This window comes from Tupaia chinensis, unplaced genomic scaffold (genome assembly GCF_000334495.1).
Source record: "Tupaia chinensis unplaced genomic scaffold, TupChi_1.0 Scaffold000527_1, whole genome shotgun sequence".
Taxonomy (NCBI): domain Eukaryota; kingdom Metazoa; phylum Chordata; class Mammalia; order Scandentia; family Tupaiidae; genus Tupaia; species Tupaia belangeri.
The window spans coordinates 1,722,895-1,740,570 of NW_006160040.1; the positions used below are offsets into that span (position 1 = coordinate 1,722,895).

At 38.3% G+C, this 17,676-nt stretch overlaps 1 protein-coding gene across 6 annotated transcripts in view; it reads right to left on the bottom strand.

Annotated features, from left to right (window-relative positions):
• The window catches only part of ATG5 (autophagy related 5), a 195,388-nt gene that overhangs the window by 115,206 nt on the left and 62,506 nt on the right, over positions 1 to 17,676 (bottom strand). The gene's annotated exons all lie outside the window — the stretch shown is intronic.

Genomic DNA, 17,676 nt, shown 5'->3' on the forward strand with positions numbered 1-17,676 from the left:
TATGAAAGTAGAAATGGAATATTATTGATGATAACATGAATGATTATTCTAGATGGGAAACCTCATTTAGTATGTTGTGATGATGCTCAGGGAATGAATGTTAAGTAATTTTTAAAAAAAAGTTCCAGTAGAAAAAAAAAAAAAACAACCAGTAAAACTGTTCATATCGAAATTTTTTTAAAAATGCATATTTGATGACTGCATTAAGCTATATAGTCTCAGCTTGGTACTACTTTATAATATGTTCATTCTACTCACTGAGGTTTATGCCTAAAGTCAGACTTGGGTTCATGTATAGGTATATATCAGCTGTGCTAGCTATTGGATATATTTAGACTAATTAAGTTCATTAGCAAATCAATTAAATGGGGGGGAAGGCATAGAAAGCAACCATGGATACCAGAGACAAGGTAGGAGGAGAGTGGGACATGGCAGAGGGTGAGGGATAGGGAATCAAGGATGGCAAAATGAAAAACAAAGTATACAAGAGATAAGAATTGAAAAATTATTTGCTGATAACATGTATGTTGATGTGCTTGATTGAGCCAATACACAGTGTATTTTGGATGGAAAATTCATCTGTATGCTGTAATGATGTATAGTGAATTAATATAAAAAATAAATAAATTTAAAGAGAAAAAAAAAAACCATGGTAGTAGTGAAGAAGCCTCTGCTTGGATATATCATTTGCTTCTTGGTCTTTAACATCCATGATACACCAAATAAATACCAGGGTATGACAGCACAGTAAAGGCAGATCTGACATTTTTCTATGAAGGGAAAAGTAAATAGCTGAAAATCACTACTGAAAAGAACCCATTCTTCATAAAATTTTCCATCTATCAACAGTATTATTCAAATCAGTAGTATAAGTGACCATGTAATGTATATATCTGAGATTTTAACCAGAGGCTTTTAAGGTTTGTAAAAGAAAACAGCCAAATACAGACATAAATGAATTAATTTCTTATGTAATATGTTAACATCCTTGTAAGACAAAATAGGAGGGTGAAAAGAGAATAAGCATTAATTCTTGGTAGGCTCCCCAAAGATAAGTGACCCGGCCAGCTATGGTGGCTCAGCAGTCATGCAAAGCTCTGTAATGCTGATGCCATAAGGGAAGACCCAGCATCCACTGGTGGTCTCTCTGTACACGCCAGGCAAGTGCTTCTTGTGGATGGCTGAGGCTGCTGGTGGTTCCTGGTGTGAAGACTCTGTTGGGGTGCCTACCTATCGTTCTCTCATGGAAGAAATAAATAAACATAAAGCATTAATAATAATGACAATTAGTGACCTGTTCTCCAAACCTATTTGTCTTCTGAGTTAAGTCCAATGAAGAGAGTCACATATTAATAGGGAAGCCAGGTTCAACAAGGGGCAGGGAGCCCTCTCGTTCCCTGACACACCCATGGGTATTTGGCTGCAGTTCAACAGAACAACACCCACACGCTTGGATGAGCCAGAAACGACGATGGCTCTACCGTTTGAGACTTAACCACTGAGATATACCTGGGGAGGTCTTCATCAAAACAAAGTAGCCTTTATATGCTAAAGGCTTTCAGGGATCTAAAGATCCCTGAAAGTTCATCAAGAGCACAGAAGCAGGCTGGCCTCTGCATCAACCTGAGGACTGCTAGTCCTACAGGAGGCGAATCCTTAACCTCTACACAAACACACATCTTGGCAGTAGGATTATACCCATGAGGAATGTGTTCAGTGAATCCGAAGACGAATAAAACCCGGACCCCAAGACAATCCTGACTTAACTACCAGTTTATTCTCAGAAACGAAGAAAAGACTCCTCCCTTGTCTTACAAAATAAATGCTACAGTTGGGGTAAACAGGTATCAAGGACAGTAAATAATATATATATTCAGAGTGCAATTACTTCTGTGTTCACTGTTACCACTTTCACTTTCTCATCTAATCATTGCAGCTGCCTCCTAATTGGTTGCAGTCCATGTTTATCCCTTCTATGTAGCAAAATGCCCTTTATTTTTTTAAGAGATATTTTTGTTGTAGGGTGTGTGCTCTCGCCAGAGAGACAGAAAGCAAGAAATTACCTCCCCAATGGGGATGGCCACACCATAATCCCTTCTCCTCTGTTATCCTCTGGGGATCTTGGGCACACATGCATGCACATGCACCTGGTGTAAGGTTTAAGCCACTGAATCTGGGACTCAAATCACTATCAACTATGAGGAAATCCAGTGATGAATCATGATCAACTATGTGGAAATCCAGTGATGTAACCATTACGCCATCTGCCGGTCCCCAGAAGGCTCTTTTAAAACATAAATTGCAGGACCAGCAGATGGCATAATGGTTGTACGGCTGAACTCTCACATAATGAACAGCAATTTGAGTCCCAGACTCATTCCAGGGCACATGTGCATATGGTACCCAAGATCCTGAGAGGAAAACGGAGAAGGGATTATAATGTGCCCCCTTGGGGAGGGGGCATTTCTCACTTTCTGTCTCTATCTAGCAAGCACATTCACTCTAGAGCAAAAATCTCTCCCCCCAAAAAACACAAATCTTATTATTCTGAATAAATTTTCAAATTCTTCTCCCAATAGGCACAAAGAATAATGCTTTTTATTTATTCATTTATTTATTTAGCTATAGGATGTGTGCAATTGCTGGAGAGATAGAAAACAAGAAATCACACACACACCCGGCTAGGTGTGTGTCGGGGGGATGGCCACACCACAATCCCTTCTCCTCTGTTCTGCTCTGGAGATCTCTGACACGCACTCACTGGCGCCCATTATGAGTTTTAAGTCGCTGGGTCTAAGACTCAAACCAGAGTTGATTACGTGGGAGTCCAGCGATGTAACCATTACACCACCTGCAGGTCCCAAGAATAATGCTTTATGATGCAATTTAAACATACGGTTCTTTTAAATACTAGAATCATTATCTTTTAAAAAATAAAATCCCACTGTGTCCTCTTTTTGCCTTCAACTGGCTGGGGCAGACTGCTCCCTACTAAATTCTCCACACAGGCAACCATATGTGAAGTCAAGAATAAAAACAGCCCAGGAAGCAGACTCCACCCAGCCCCGCTCCAGCCCCCTTGGAATGCCATCGCTCCCACTTACCTCTGAGATCCCACCACCTACCCTATTAATTCACCAAGTAACTGCCTTGCTCACTCACTAAGCTCCAAGTCACACTATTTTTCTCCCTAGAAAATGCCAAGCTTATTCCCATCTCACACTTTCAACAGCCTGGAATCCCCATCTTTTTACTATTCATATAGCGGCTGCTTTCTTACCATTCATGTCTCAGTACAAATGGCACCTCCTCCAAGAAGATTTCCGGAACAATCACTTCAGGCTACTTTTCTCAAGTACCCCCATAGCTAATGATTCCCTATACCATTACTGTATTTTCTTATAAGCTTTTGTCATTATTAGAAATTATCATATTTACATGTATAATTTACTGTCTGTCTTCCTCAACTAAAATAAAAGTTCCATGAAGGCAAGGACTTTCTCTTGTCTATCTTCAGCTCTGGAAAATTCAGTGCACACAGTACATATTCAATGGAATTTTTCAACAACTAAGTAACCAAATGAATGACTACTTGAGGCAAACGGGGACAACAAAAAAGGACTCGCAAAAATAACATGGGGTAGTAGAAAAAGCAGACACTCTGGAGCCAGAGTCTGGTAGGCTTCCCACTTTTGGCATTTACTAGCTACGTGAGTTTGAGCAAGGCACTTTTTAAAACTCCGTGCTCCAATTTCTTCATCTATAAAGTGAACATACTAATATTATAGATTCATCAAGTCATTGAAAGGAATGAGTTAACAGAAGCAAAATGACTCTGCCTGATACAAAGTAAGCGCTACTTGTGTGTTTGTTATTATCATTCTCTCTTAGGCTACCTAACATTTAGGAAGAGAAGAACCGAATTTCTGATTTCACAACAAGGTAAGTGAAGTGTCAAGGACCAGTATGGAAAAGTGGCACTGCCTACACCCCTCTATCACAGGACTGTTGGAGTGTTCAGGTGCAAATAAGAAGTCTGCACCATTCACATCAAATTCTAAGTGAATACTGCTACCAGAGTTCGGCAGCTGAGCGGCCATTGGTGGTGCGCCCCACTACGTGAGGTGGTAGAATAAGGGCCATGACATGATGCAAGCTGCAACACTTTTCGACACCAAATGCCCTCCATGGCCTCTTTTACTTTCTCTCACCCTTTCATCTACCCTCTACACTTCTACCTTCTCACTCTGTAGGCACAGAGAGTTGACATTCACCCTTTGTGGATTTCAGCTGCATTAATTTCCACCAATATCATGAAACAGTAGTGGGAACAGGAATGGTGGTCCAAGGACACTCAGGTCAATGTTTGAGGAATCCTCCAGTCTAGACTGGCTAGTCTGAGTTCTTTCTCAACTAGCTTAAGACCTAGGTAACCATTCCTTGGCAACCTCTCTCTTTTCTAACATGTCTTAAAATATTACCAGAGAGGAGATAAGCATAATGGAGGGGGAAAAAAAGTTTCTTTTAAATATGGGAGGTTGAGTGGCTCAGAGGTGCACAGGGCTATCCTTTATGTTACAGCACCAATACATACATGGAGCTAGTAAAAACTAGCTACCCATGAAAATGCTGTAAATGGTTAAAAAACTACTGCTGGGAAGTTTTTAAAAATTAATTTTACTAAGTACTGAAAAAAGCAGACTGTAAATTTTAATTTCAACATCCCCAGCTAATAAACCACAACTGCAAATTACAACATCTTTAAATGGACTCCAAAAGTCAATCCTAGTCACTAGTTTTATTTTTAAGTAGGCAGGATTCAATTACTGTATTCTAACCAATTAAGAAGAGTTTATTACACATTTATTTTGAAACTGGGAAACAACATAAAAGATTATTTAAAAAATGTCAATATGTATAAAAAAAAAAACCCAACTTACTCTGTTGTTCCACAGGCACATGTTAAAAATTTAAAAAGGAAGAATAATCTTCAATTATACTAATGTGTTTCCTTAATCCAAAAGACAAGTACTTTAAAGTACTTGTTTGCCAAAAAGAGACTTCTAGAGCTGTAGCACAATGGTAGGCCAGGACTAATTCTGTATGTATTCCGGTCAAAATCACCTATAGATTAATAACCAACAATCTGCTTTATCATTTTTCAAAACTACTGTACATATTAGATACTGTTCTTCCTCTTCACCTAAATTAGTTCATCACCTTCTAAGATTCAAAGGGCTAGAGACAAATTTAACAAGTAACCAAGTTCATTTTCACTTCAGTCAGGAAGCATTCCAAAATTGTAAGGCAAAAACAAAGCTCTATTTTAATTTTTGAAAGATCTACAAAGAAAAGTGCAATCATTATGTTCACTATAATTTTTGATATTGTTTCTTTATTCTGAAACAAATCCCTATGTTTCTGGTAAGAAAATATAAATTAGAAAACACTATTAATGATTACCCAGTGACAAACAACAACAGCTTTCAAACAAAGTGGACATCAATGGTTACTGAAGATGTAGAAAATAATCTTCCACTTTAGTTGTTCACTAGGATCACCTGAAGAAATTTCCAAAAATAGTAATGATTTAAAAAATAACAACACCCTAGCTATGGTGACACAGCCAGAAGGAATTCTCTTGTGGTGTCTAAGGCTACGTGGCAGGCCTGGTTTGGTACCTAACCCAACCTGGTCCTTTATTTTGCACTAGTAGAACCCACCCATCCCCACCTCCCAAAATGCCAGGTAACCAACAATAGATATTTAAGTAAAAAGCATTTTAGAAATGTAGGCTGGTCAAAGTGGTAGTACACCAAGCAACAATGATGCAAGAATGAGACAAAGGGAAAAGCTTAAGTTCTCATTATAGTAGAACCAGAATGATCACTTTTATTAATAATTTATACACATTTTAAAACCCTGAAATTTAAAAAATTTTAAACCGCACATGTGTCCAATGGAGAGAGACAGAGAGAGAGGGAAAGTGAGAGTGCACCCCCTCAGGGGCTATGGACATACTGCAATTCTTTCCCTTACATTTTTCCTTTTGGGATCTTGGGCACATATAAACACACATAGGGCATGTTTTTCAAACTGCCAGGTTCAGGATTAAAACCACACAGCCATGTGGTATCCTGTCAACTTAACTACCACACAACAAGCTGGCTCACGTTAGACTGTTGTGGGACCAGCAGTTAGTGTAATGGCTGTGTCGCTGGACTCCCATGTAGTCAACCGCGGTTCGAGTCCTGGACCGGGTGGCTTAAACTCACGTCAGGTGCGTGTGCGCCCAAGATCCTGAGAGAATGGAAGAGAAGGGATTAAAGCATGGTCATCCCCCCCTGGGGAGTGATTTCTCACTTTCTGTCTCTCTGTCTCTCTTTCTCTTTCTGGCGAGCGCACATGCCCTACAGCAAAAACCTCTCAAAAAAAAAGAAAGAAAGAAAAATAAAGAATTGTATGTTGTTTATTTTCACACAATGTTCCAATGCAGCTCTCTTCATTGTAGAGAGGAGAAAACTGTGGCTCAAAAGAGGTAAATAATCAGTCCAAGGTTTTCAGGCCAGTAGCTGTGCCTGGGTGCAACCATACCACAGAAAATTTTCAGTTACATTTCTATAAATAAAACACTACTCGTTTGCTAAAATTCAACATTCAGTCAGACAATTCAAGTATGACCTGTTGTTAATAGGGATCTGGGAAACAATAAAGGGCATGTTTATATTATCAAAAATTCCAGGACTCTATGCTTCAAAATTCATGGTAGTATCAAGTATAGTAATTTAACAAATCTTGACTTCTTTAGTATGTAAGCGATGATAAACTGGAACACCTAGCAGTAGCTGCTATTGCAGAAATATTACTTGTTTCAATAGGTTAATTAAGGAGACACCATTTTTTATGAGTACATGGAGAAATGCATTGTGATACTCAATTGAAAACATTACTCAACTGGGAACCATTCCTTAAAAGAAGACAAGGAAAATGAGTGAAACTAGAAAATTCCATCATAGTTCATTTTTTTAGCTACTAGATTTTTTTCAAGTAGCATCTTCTACATCACATTTTTTTAGCTACTAGATTTTTTTCAAGTTTCATCTTCTACAAAATTATAACAATGCATTCACTGCAAAACAAATGTCTTAAAGCTGTATAACTACCTCAAAAATAAGCCCGGCCCACCCAGAATTTTACAAATTACACTTTATCATCTTATTTTGGACCGAGCTGCTGAACAGATGAAAAACATCATAAACAGGATGGCCCAGGCTTTGGACTTTAAAACACAGCTTGTAAGGCTGCTGTGATGACAGTGTTAATTTATATAATTATAAAATGCCAAGTACAGAACTTGGAATGAGTTAAAGTTACTCAATAATTGATCATTACTACTCTAAAGGAGAAGCAGTGTTACCTATAGCTCCCTGTCACCTCTCTAAAACTGCTAAACCTCAAACAAAGTCTAGGACAGCGCTCCTCTTCCATGGCCAATCAAAGCCTTAACTGGCCCAAGATGTCAATAGTGTGGAGATTAAGAAATCCTTCTCCACAGTGTTTCTCAAACTGTAATGTGTCACAATCATCCTGATCAGGATTTCGGGCACAAAGGCACACAGGCAGCCAGCATATTTTTCAGGCCATAGGAGGCTGGGATGTGAACTGAGGGAGGTCATGTGGAACGGGAATCCTAATGCAAAAGCACTTAGCCACTGTGCTAAATGTAGGGCCAGCCCTAAAATTCCTTTTCTTAATTTTATTTCTTCCATGAGAGAGAGATAAAGGAATAGAAAAAGACACCCACTAGAATCTTCACACTGTGATCTAGGCCCAGTCTCAGCCAGTCTGAACCACTGGTATGAAAAGGCACACCTGGCATGTATAGGAACACCTCCTGATGTGCACCTGGGATCTTCCCATTGTGGGATCAACAGCACAGGGCACTACGTTACCACTGCTGGCCCCCAAAACTCCTTAAAGTGAGCCAAAAATGAAAGATATGAGAAAGTAGCCTTTTTACTCTAGATAATTTGAGAGTTTTGAAAAGGACATCATGAAATTAAACCTTCATATTCCTGTCAAACTGTTTCCTAAAAACATTTCTAATTACTAATCAGAATATACACTGAAGTATCAATTCACACATACAGAAATTTATACATCTATCAACTGAACCTGTTATGAAAAATGCATTCCCTAGGGCTAGCAGGTGGCATGAAGGTTAAGGCGGTTATATCCCACATGGCCAACTATGCGGTTCAAGTCCCAGACAGGGTTCCTTGAAAAACAAGCTGGGCCTGTATGTATACATGTCTAAAATCTCAAAGAGAAGTAGAGAAGGAATTGTGGTGTGGCCATTACCCCTGGGGGATGATTTCTCACTCCTCCATCGTCTGGGGTGCACATATGCCCTATAGCAAACTAAAAAAGAAAAAGCATTCCCTATCACGGATGAACTCTGGGATATATGAAGTATTCATTGTTACTAATGGACTCCTTCCCACGAATGTACCTTAGTATATAGTCTGTAGTGTATTGTGAAATAACTATTTCACCAAGTTTTATTATTCATGATGTTCACTGCCAAGTCTTCCCAAAGTACTGTAAGAGGCTAAGACCCAAATTATTACAAAATTTATTTATTCATTTAAATCACATAATTTCAAGAGCAATCTTTCTCCAGAAGCCTCACAAATTATCTTTATAGCCTTATATTAAAACACAAATGCATAAACTTTAAAAATTCCCACCATTATTTTAATTACAGAAAGTAGAGCACCAAGAGATTGATTTAAAGCATGTAAAGGACAATAGATAGTAAAGTGCTTGTTTGTTCCAAAGTAAAATTAACTGAATGTCCAAGCAGGTTACAAATTTGCTTTAAGCAACTTTCTCACAAAATTATAGATTCCTGAATGCCACACACTTAGCTTCAGGTTGAACTTATTCACCTTCCAGGAAAAAGTATTGTAAGAAAAAAAAAAAAATGACTAGTTAGCTTAACTGTTTCTAGAAAGAAACGCACACAAAGATTAGTGAAAACAAAACTGCCAAACATCCAGAATAAATGGGATTGCTCTGGGACACATTAACTGTCAAATCCTTGAAACCGAAATTAAAAAGATGGCACTTACTGTGAAAGTAAACAGTATGAAATTATTAGCTGTAGTATTAGATTCTAATCTCTTAATCCTTTCTTCAGCTACTGTCAGACAATCTCAGTATTTAAATTTTTTTGTAGAGAGGTTTTTATATGTAAAAGTGCGTCATGACGTTTCCGACGATCCAACAGCAATGCTCACACCCAACGGTTCCTTCTAATCTTTCTGTTTTTTCTCCCACTTATTATATGATACACTACATATTTTACTTAAATATGTAGATATATATTTATTAGCTGACTCTCTCACTTAAATTTAATTTGTACAAGGGTAGAAATCTCAGGACCAGCAGATGGCAGAATGGTTGTGTCACGAGACTCCCATATGGCCGACTGCAGTTCAAGCCCTGGACCAAGAGGCTTGAAACGCGCTGGGTGCGTGTGTGTGCATGACCAAAGTCCCAAGAGGAGAATGGAGGAGAAAGGACTGTAGCATGGCCATCTCCCCTGGGGGGTGATTTCCTGCTTTCTGTCTCTCTGCCTCTCCAGCAAGCATACATGCCCCATGTCAAAAATCTCTCTTAAAAAAGGGTAGAAATCTCTATTCTTTTTTTTTCTTTAAGAATTATTTTATTTACTTCATTTATTTCAATTTGACCAGAGAGGAACAGAGCGATAGAGAGAGAAAGAGAGAGAGAGAGAGATAAAGAGAAAGTGAGAAAGCAAGCAATCAGGTCCAGAACACAAACCACGGTCTACCATGTGGGAGTCCAACGCCCTTAACCACCACACCACCTGCCAGTCCCGAAATCTCTATTCTGATCACTGTTGTGTCTCTAAAACCTAAGACACAAATCATATAGTAAGCATTCAGTAAGTACTTGTTCAACTAATTAACATAAAAATAACACCCATAAAAAAGAAACCAAATGCAGGAACTTATGAGAACAGATGGCATGAAGGCCAACATCAAGTATGAGAGATTTTTTAAAAGTAGCAATGGGGCTAGCACCAGCAAAGGAAGGCAGAACCTAGAGGGCCAACCATGGTTCAAATCCCAGCCCCATTAGCTTCACAACATGTACACCCAGGATCCTACTGGATGAAGAACTGAAGGAAAGACGATTGCAATGTGACCAGGGTCCACTACAAGATGCTTGCCCATGGACACTCAACTATGCAACTTCCACTTTTCTCTCAGAATAGTCTTCTGAAAGGAAAGGATGAAAACACAACAGCTAAAGTGAAAATAAAGCTTCCATAGACTCGAAGATACTGGTAGGTACTCTGCTTTAATAAATATACTTCTTTAAATTAATGCAAGTTGTTGAATAAGCAGAATTTACTTTAGAAGACATCAAAGGAATTTAAAGATTATAAAAATCACTATGAATAATTTTATTAAATTGTGAAAAATGAGTAGTAACTAAAACCAGAAGACAAGCAAATGTTTCAACTTAAAAATATGAATGGACTTTATCATCTGACTTCAATCTCTATCAAAATTTTGTAATATGTTTTTGAGCATTTAGAAAATAAAACAGTATTGGGTCAGCCAGAAGCCTCAAGGTTAAGGGAGCTGGATCTCATATAGCCAGCCACAAAGTTCCAGTCTCAGAACCCTGCAGCTTGAAAAACAAGCCAGGTGCATACGTTTGCATCCGCAAAATCCCAAAAGGAGAGAGGGAGATATGGAGAAGAAATTGCAGTGTAACCATTTCCCCTGGGGAAATGGGTCCCCTCTTCTCCCTCAACCCCCACCTGATCTCTCTCAGCAAGCACAGGCATCTACTGGTAAATATTTTATTTTAGAGGTTTTTGCCTTAGGGTATGTGAGCTTAACAGAGAGACAGAAGGAGACAGTGAAAGGGAAAATGAGAATTACCCTCCAAAGGGTAATTCCCTTCTCCCCAATTCTCCCAGAATCTTGGGCACACATGCACACCCACCCAGTGTGAATTTCAAGCCAGTGGGTCCTAGACTTGAATCGTGGTCGGCCATGTGGGAGTCCAACGACATAACTGCTATGCCATCTGCTGTCACCACTGGCAATTTTTTTAAAAAAAGTAAAACCGTACTTAGTAGAAATCAGCACAAATTGAAACATCAATTCTGTATTGAAATAACCTAAGATTTTTTTGATTATAGTACTTTTTTATATCAAAAAGTGATTTATCTTTTTTTAGAGGTTTTTGCCATAGGGCACATGCACTCACCAGAGAGACAGAGACAGTGGGAGGGAAAGTGAGAAATATGGCCACACCACAGTCCCTTATCTTCCATTCTCCTCCCAGGATCTTGGACCTACATGCACATGCACCTGGCATGAGTTTCAAGCCACCAGGTCCAGGACTCAACCATGGTTGACCATGTGGGAGTCCAGCAAAGTAACCATTATGCCATCTGCTGGCCCCTCAAAAACTAATTTATCTTAAATGCATTAATTCAACAAAGATTTCTTGATGATGTATAAGCTGAAGAAGAGTACAGTCAGGCACACGCTCAGACATCTGGCAGTTAACCTCCACAGCTCTCATTCTACTATTTACCATATTTAACCAAATTTTAAGTCTTTGCAATCCTATATGTCAAATAATTCTTAAATCTGTCTATTTCTCTCTACTCAAGGACACTACTTATAGTCTGAGCAACTGCCATCTTCCATCTGACCAGTGGTATGGGCTGCCATCTGAGTCATTAACCACACCACAATCAAAGGAATATCTTTAAAAAGAAAATGTAATTCTAATACGGTCTCACTTAAAATCATTCACTGGTGACTGATAGAGGTCCAGCTACCATGGTATGCTGCTCTGCAGTGCTGGAAGCCACATGGGCAACCATGGTTTAGATCCGAAAACACAATGGGCCCAAGTACTCAAGATCCTAACAAGCTAGAGTGCTGGGACAGGAGAACTGCAGTGTGTGAAGACCCTGTCAAGGATATGTATCCCTCTATCTCTTGTTCTCATGAAAAAAAAAAGTTTCTAAAAAAAGAATTACGATTTATACACATACACACACACACACACACACACACACACACACAAATTTGGATATTAGTATTATCACCTTTGCATTTATAAACACAAAACCAGCTTAGAGAGAAAAATGATTTGTCATAGTCACACAACTGGTGAGAGAACAGATTAGGTTCACTGCTGCTTCTCAGTCCAATAGTTCTCAGCCCAGTATCAGTCTACTATAGACAACTAATAAAAACAAAGCAATGCAATCACAACAACATGGCTCTACCATACATCCTCCAAAGAATGGGAACCATCGCATTTAGATTTTCCATCACCTATAAAACAGCAGTACTTTCAAAATTCTGTGACCTGATGTAAAATCATTAGATAGTCACTATTTCCTCCTAGAAACCAGTTTTAATTTAAAATGGCACATTATCAAATAATCAATGTCTCTAAAAATTTAGCTAAAAAAGACTAACCAAACTTAAGAAACAATGTAAATCTTGACATTTATAGCAGGCAAACACTGCATTTATTTGAAGGTTCATGGAACTTATTTAATGTCATCCTTTTCAGCAGAGCTGAAAAACAAATCATATATTATGTTAAAAATATTTTCAGGGATTTTCTCAGTTCTCTAGCTTATAAGAAAAAAACAGCCTGTCATAAAATAACCTTTACATGCAGTGACAACTGTGTCATAAATAAAAATGCTACTTTATTTTCTTTTTTGTGGTCATTAACTCTGTTTCACAAGGACGTAAAATATTTTATATCTAAACAGAAAACCTATAAAAAAAAAAAACAATGAAAGGCACAGTGTGTCTTAACTGAGTTTTCTTGGTTTCATAAGCTTTTCTTATTTCTCTTTCACAGAGATCTGCAAAATTAAAATTAGCATGTGAAAGTATTCAAAAATTGCTTAAATAGTTGTTTAGTTGTATACTCTACAGGTGCAGTTCTAAATGAAATAAAGTTACCATCTGCTCTGTCTCAATTTCAGTGAATTTACAAGTATACTAACAAAAAAGTGAAATATCTCTGGCTTCACAAATTAATAGGAACTTCTTCTAGCGGGAGAAATTTATAACATAAAACCCATTTCCATAAGTAAATTCAAACCAGGCACTTCTTCTATTTTATAACAATATTAAACTATTTATGAGAAGTTATATATATTATCCCTGGTAGTATTAGAAAGGAAGAAGATAAGAGTCATTCAGTCAGTACTTATTTTCTCTACTGTCTGCTTAAGGCCATACTCTGTGCTAAGGACACAAAAATGCATGACACACTCCACTACGGAGAACTTCCATGTTTAGAGACTGCACAAGCCATGTCACTATACCAGAACATGGTAAAATACAAAACTGGGCCCCTCTCAACAGTAGTTGAGAGGTGGATCACATAGCCGACCACTGTGGGAACTCTACTCCTGGAGGCTTGAAAAACATGCCAGGTGTACATGCCTGCATGTGCATGTCCAAAATCACAGCAGGAAGAAGAAATAAGAGGAGACTACAGCACAGATGCATATAAATGGGCAAGGAGCCGCATGGCATGAAAGCACACACAGCTCTGCCTCCACTTGTCTGTGAGCTCTGAACTAGTGTGGGATGATTACTAGCTCTTAGCACAGGGTCACATGTTACACATTCAGTAAGATATCTGCTGACTAAAACAATAAAAGGACGGCTTCATATAGAGGGTGACAACAGAGACGAGCATTAAAACATGAGTAGAACTTAAATGCACAAAAGGGGAGAGAGGGCTAACCTCACAGCCTAGTGGTTAAAAGAACTGGACTCCAAATGGCTGTCCTCAGTTCAAATCCTAGCCCTGGCAGCTTGGAAAAACACGCTCGGTGTGTGTGCATGCATGCCCCAAATCCCAATAGGATGGAGAAAAGGAGGAGAAAGGGTTGCAGCATGGCCATGCCCCATGAGTGTTTGTGCATCCTCCCTCTTCCTCTCTCTGGTCAGCACACATATACTCAACCAATGGAGAAAAAAAGAAAAAAGGAGTTAAGGAGAAAAGAGCACTCCAGATGGAAGAAGTGAAATGGAAAATGCCCATCTTTCATCAATTTACCTAAATTTAATGAACATTTTGCATTTTACTCATACAGACACACGTTGTTTAAAGTTAATTTCTTTCTTCCATGCATAAGAGACATAGGAGACAGACCAATCCAACCTAACACAGTTTTTCACACTGTGATCCACCCCCTAGCTTCAACCAGCCCTGGATCAAGGGCACACATGCACCTGGCATGTTCAAGGGTGTATTCATATGTGAATGTGGAACCTCCTCATGTGGATCAGCCTCGTGGAGCCAAAACCCAGAATTGAAAAGAGTCTATTTTAACCAGATTCTATTCTATGTTATATTTAATCAAGCTCCACTTTAAAACTAATAAAATCAAACTTACTAAAGGTAACTCTCTGTGATAGTCACATAAGAACATGAGTGAAGGCAAAAAAAAGTAAGAAGGCATTTTATACCTAATAATAGCACTTACATTAAGTGATGCATTAAGTTCTATCAAATTTTGAATATATGAAATTGTGAGTCCTACTTTAGGTCAACAGTAGTGTGAACTGTTAAGTCTGATCAACCTTCTATGGATGGACATTTTCTTAAAGGGCAAAACAATAAATACGCTGGGAAGGCATGTAGTCCCAAGAACAATAACTGAACTCTCTACTGTAGTAGGAAAGCAGTCAAGAAAACACATAAAGGAATGAGTGCGGCTAGGTTCAAGTTACATTTACAGAAACAGGTGGCTGATCTATGATCCAAGTTGGCCAAGCCTGTCCTTACGTCTCAACTGAGCTCTCAATAATTCTTTTTATCAAGGTAGCTTTACTTATTTTTAAACACTTTCACATAAACTGTGTTAGTGTTTCATTAAAGCCTCTATAGACACCTATAAGACAATCTGGCAAATATTCTCTCTAATAATGAATTAAGACAGTGAAGCTCAAAGGGGCTGAGTCATCTGGCAAATGACTACTAGTAGAGCTGAAACTAAAAAACTAGACCCTTGTTCTTTTCATAACTATTAACTGTAAATCCACACCCAAGATCCTGAGATGAATACTGAACTTGAGCTCTGAAATATTGTTCCCTTGACCAAAAATGAAGATTTTCTTCTGAGACTTCTTCCTCCAGATTCATTTCTAGGGGGAAAGGCACAATCCCAGGCCAAGCTCATCCTGAGATGGATACAGAGCTTGAACTCTGAAATACTGCTTCCCTTGACCAAAAATGAAGATTTTCTGCTGAGGCTTCTTCCACCAGATTCATTTCTAGGGGGTAGGGCTACTTCTGTCTCCTTCTCTCCATATCTCTTTGTCTCTCTGTCTCCCTGTGATTTTTTAAAAATTTTATTTTTTTTAAAGGTAAAGTATTCTCTGAGCTTTCAAGCCTCTCCTTTATTATGCTAATTGCTGCCTTTCCCCATTTCATTTAGGAAAGGCACAAACCTAGGCCAGGCCCATTCTGAGATAGATGCTGAACTTGAATTCTGAAATACTGTTTTTGCACTTGCGCCATGTGGTTTTCATTTTTTTTTTTTTTTTTGGTTCTTAAAGTTAAAACATAAATTTTTTTAGTATCAGTTTTTCTTTCTTCTTTTCTACTTTATTTTTTCTACTTCTTTCCTCTTCTCTAATTCTTTTCCTTTTTTTCTTTATTCATTGGCTGCTCAGCCTCTTCTCACTAAATGTCTAGATAAGTCCAAGTGAACAGGATCCAAACATCTGAATGAGATCAGGGTCAAAAATTCCTCTAATCCCACTGAATCAAAGAGTGAAAATAGAAGAGGAGAGTGATTGCTGATCACCTCCTTCTGCTCACCTCTGAAGCTCAGATTGAACTTCAAGAATTAAGAGAAACGCACCATCCACCAGATGACTAGAAATCACTGCAGGGTCACAAGAAATATGGGGAAGCAAGAAAATACCTCTCCTCCTATGGAAAAGAATAACTCCTCTTCATCCTCAGACAGTACAATGAAACTCAAAGAAATGTCTGATAAAGAATTTAGAATATTCATAGTAACAAAGCTAAAAGAGATGGAAGAGAAGAGAGACAATGAACTGCAGAAGAGGCAGGAAAAGCAGCTGAGGAATTCCAAGAGGTGAGGAAATTCTTTCAAGATCTAAAAGAGGAAATACATACTATAAAAAAGAATCAAATGGGACTGTTAGAGATGAAGGCTATAATAAAGGAAGTCAAAATCTCCCTTGAAAATATTAAAAGCAGATTTGATCATACAGAAAATCGAATCTCAGATGTAGCAGTTAGAATGACTGGCCTAGAAAAATTCACCTCAAAGACTGAGAAAATTGCCCCCAAAAGTGAAATTAATATACGAGAAATACTAGACACCATCAAATGTCCAAACATCCGGATAATTGGTATCCCAGAAGGTGAAGAGACTCATAAAGGCACTGATAATCTATTCCATGAAATCCTGCAAGAAAACTTTCCAAACCTAGAGAGGCATTCAAAGATACAGTCTCAAGAAATACCCCAATAGAATCAACCCAAGAAGATCTCTCCAAGATATATTATAGCCAGAATGACCAAAACCACAAAGACAAGATACTCAGATTGGCAAGAGAGAAAAGGCAAGTTAACTACAAAAGATATCCCATCAGGCTAACAGCGGACCTCTCACCAGAAACAATCCAAGGGAGGAAAGAATGCGAAAATATATTCAAAGTATTAAGGAAAAAGAATCTCAACCAAGAATACTGCACCCAGCAAGATTGTCCTTCATATGGGAAGTAAAGACAAGAACATTCTCAGATAAACAAAACCTGAAAGAATTTACCAACACCAGGCCAGATCTCCAAGAAGTTCTCAAGGGAGTGCTATACCAGGAAAATTACATACTGACACACAGAAATAAGAGTTCAAAACTGAGAATGTGGCCAACTTAATCGTAGGGACAAGTCTGGAGTTGAATTTTATATTCCAGAATTGAATCGAGAAGATCAAATCACAACAGAAGATAGAATAAGTACATGAGACTAAACTGGGGTGAAATAGAACCTTATGACTTTTGACTAAAATATTGCTGATTTTCTTCTAGGCTTTGTTTTCCAGTTTAAGGATTTTTGTCCTGTCTTGAGCTGCCGATAGGTTCATGTACCTAATATTTGACCAGAATCCTAAGCTGTTTCCTGGCTTTCAGTTTTAGGCAGTTTCTTAGCATTTCTTTGATAAAACTGCTTTTCTTGAAACTAAAAAAATAACATTAAAAAATACCTATTTGATGACCATAGTAGAGCTATTTAGCATTAGCTAAACACTACCTTACAGTATATTCATTCTACTTAGAGTTCCACACCTAAAGTCAGTCATGTATTCACAGATATATATATACCAGCTGAACTTATTATTGAAAGTAAGATTATTTAAGAAATTTTGTACATCAATAAAATGGGAGTGGGGGGAGAATGTAAAACCACTGTAGGTAGATACCTGAGATAGTGTGGGAAGAGCATGGGAAATGGCAGAGGGTGAGAAATAGGGGTAAAATGATGGCCTAGCCACAACGGTACAGGTGACTGGGTACCCCTGTGTGATACT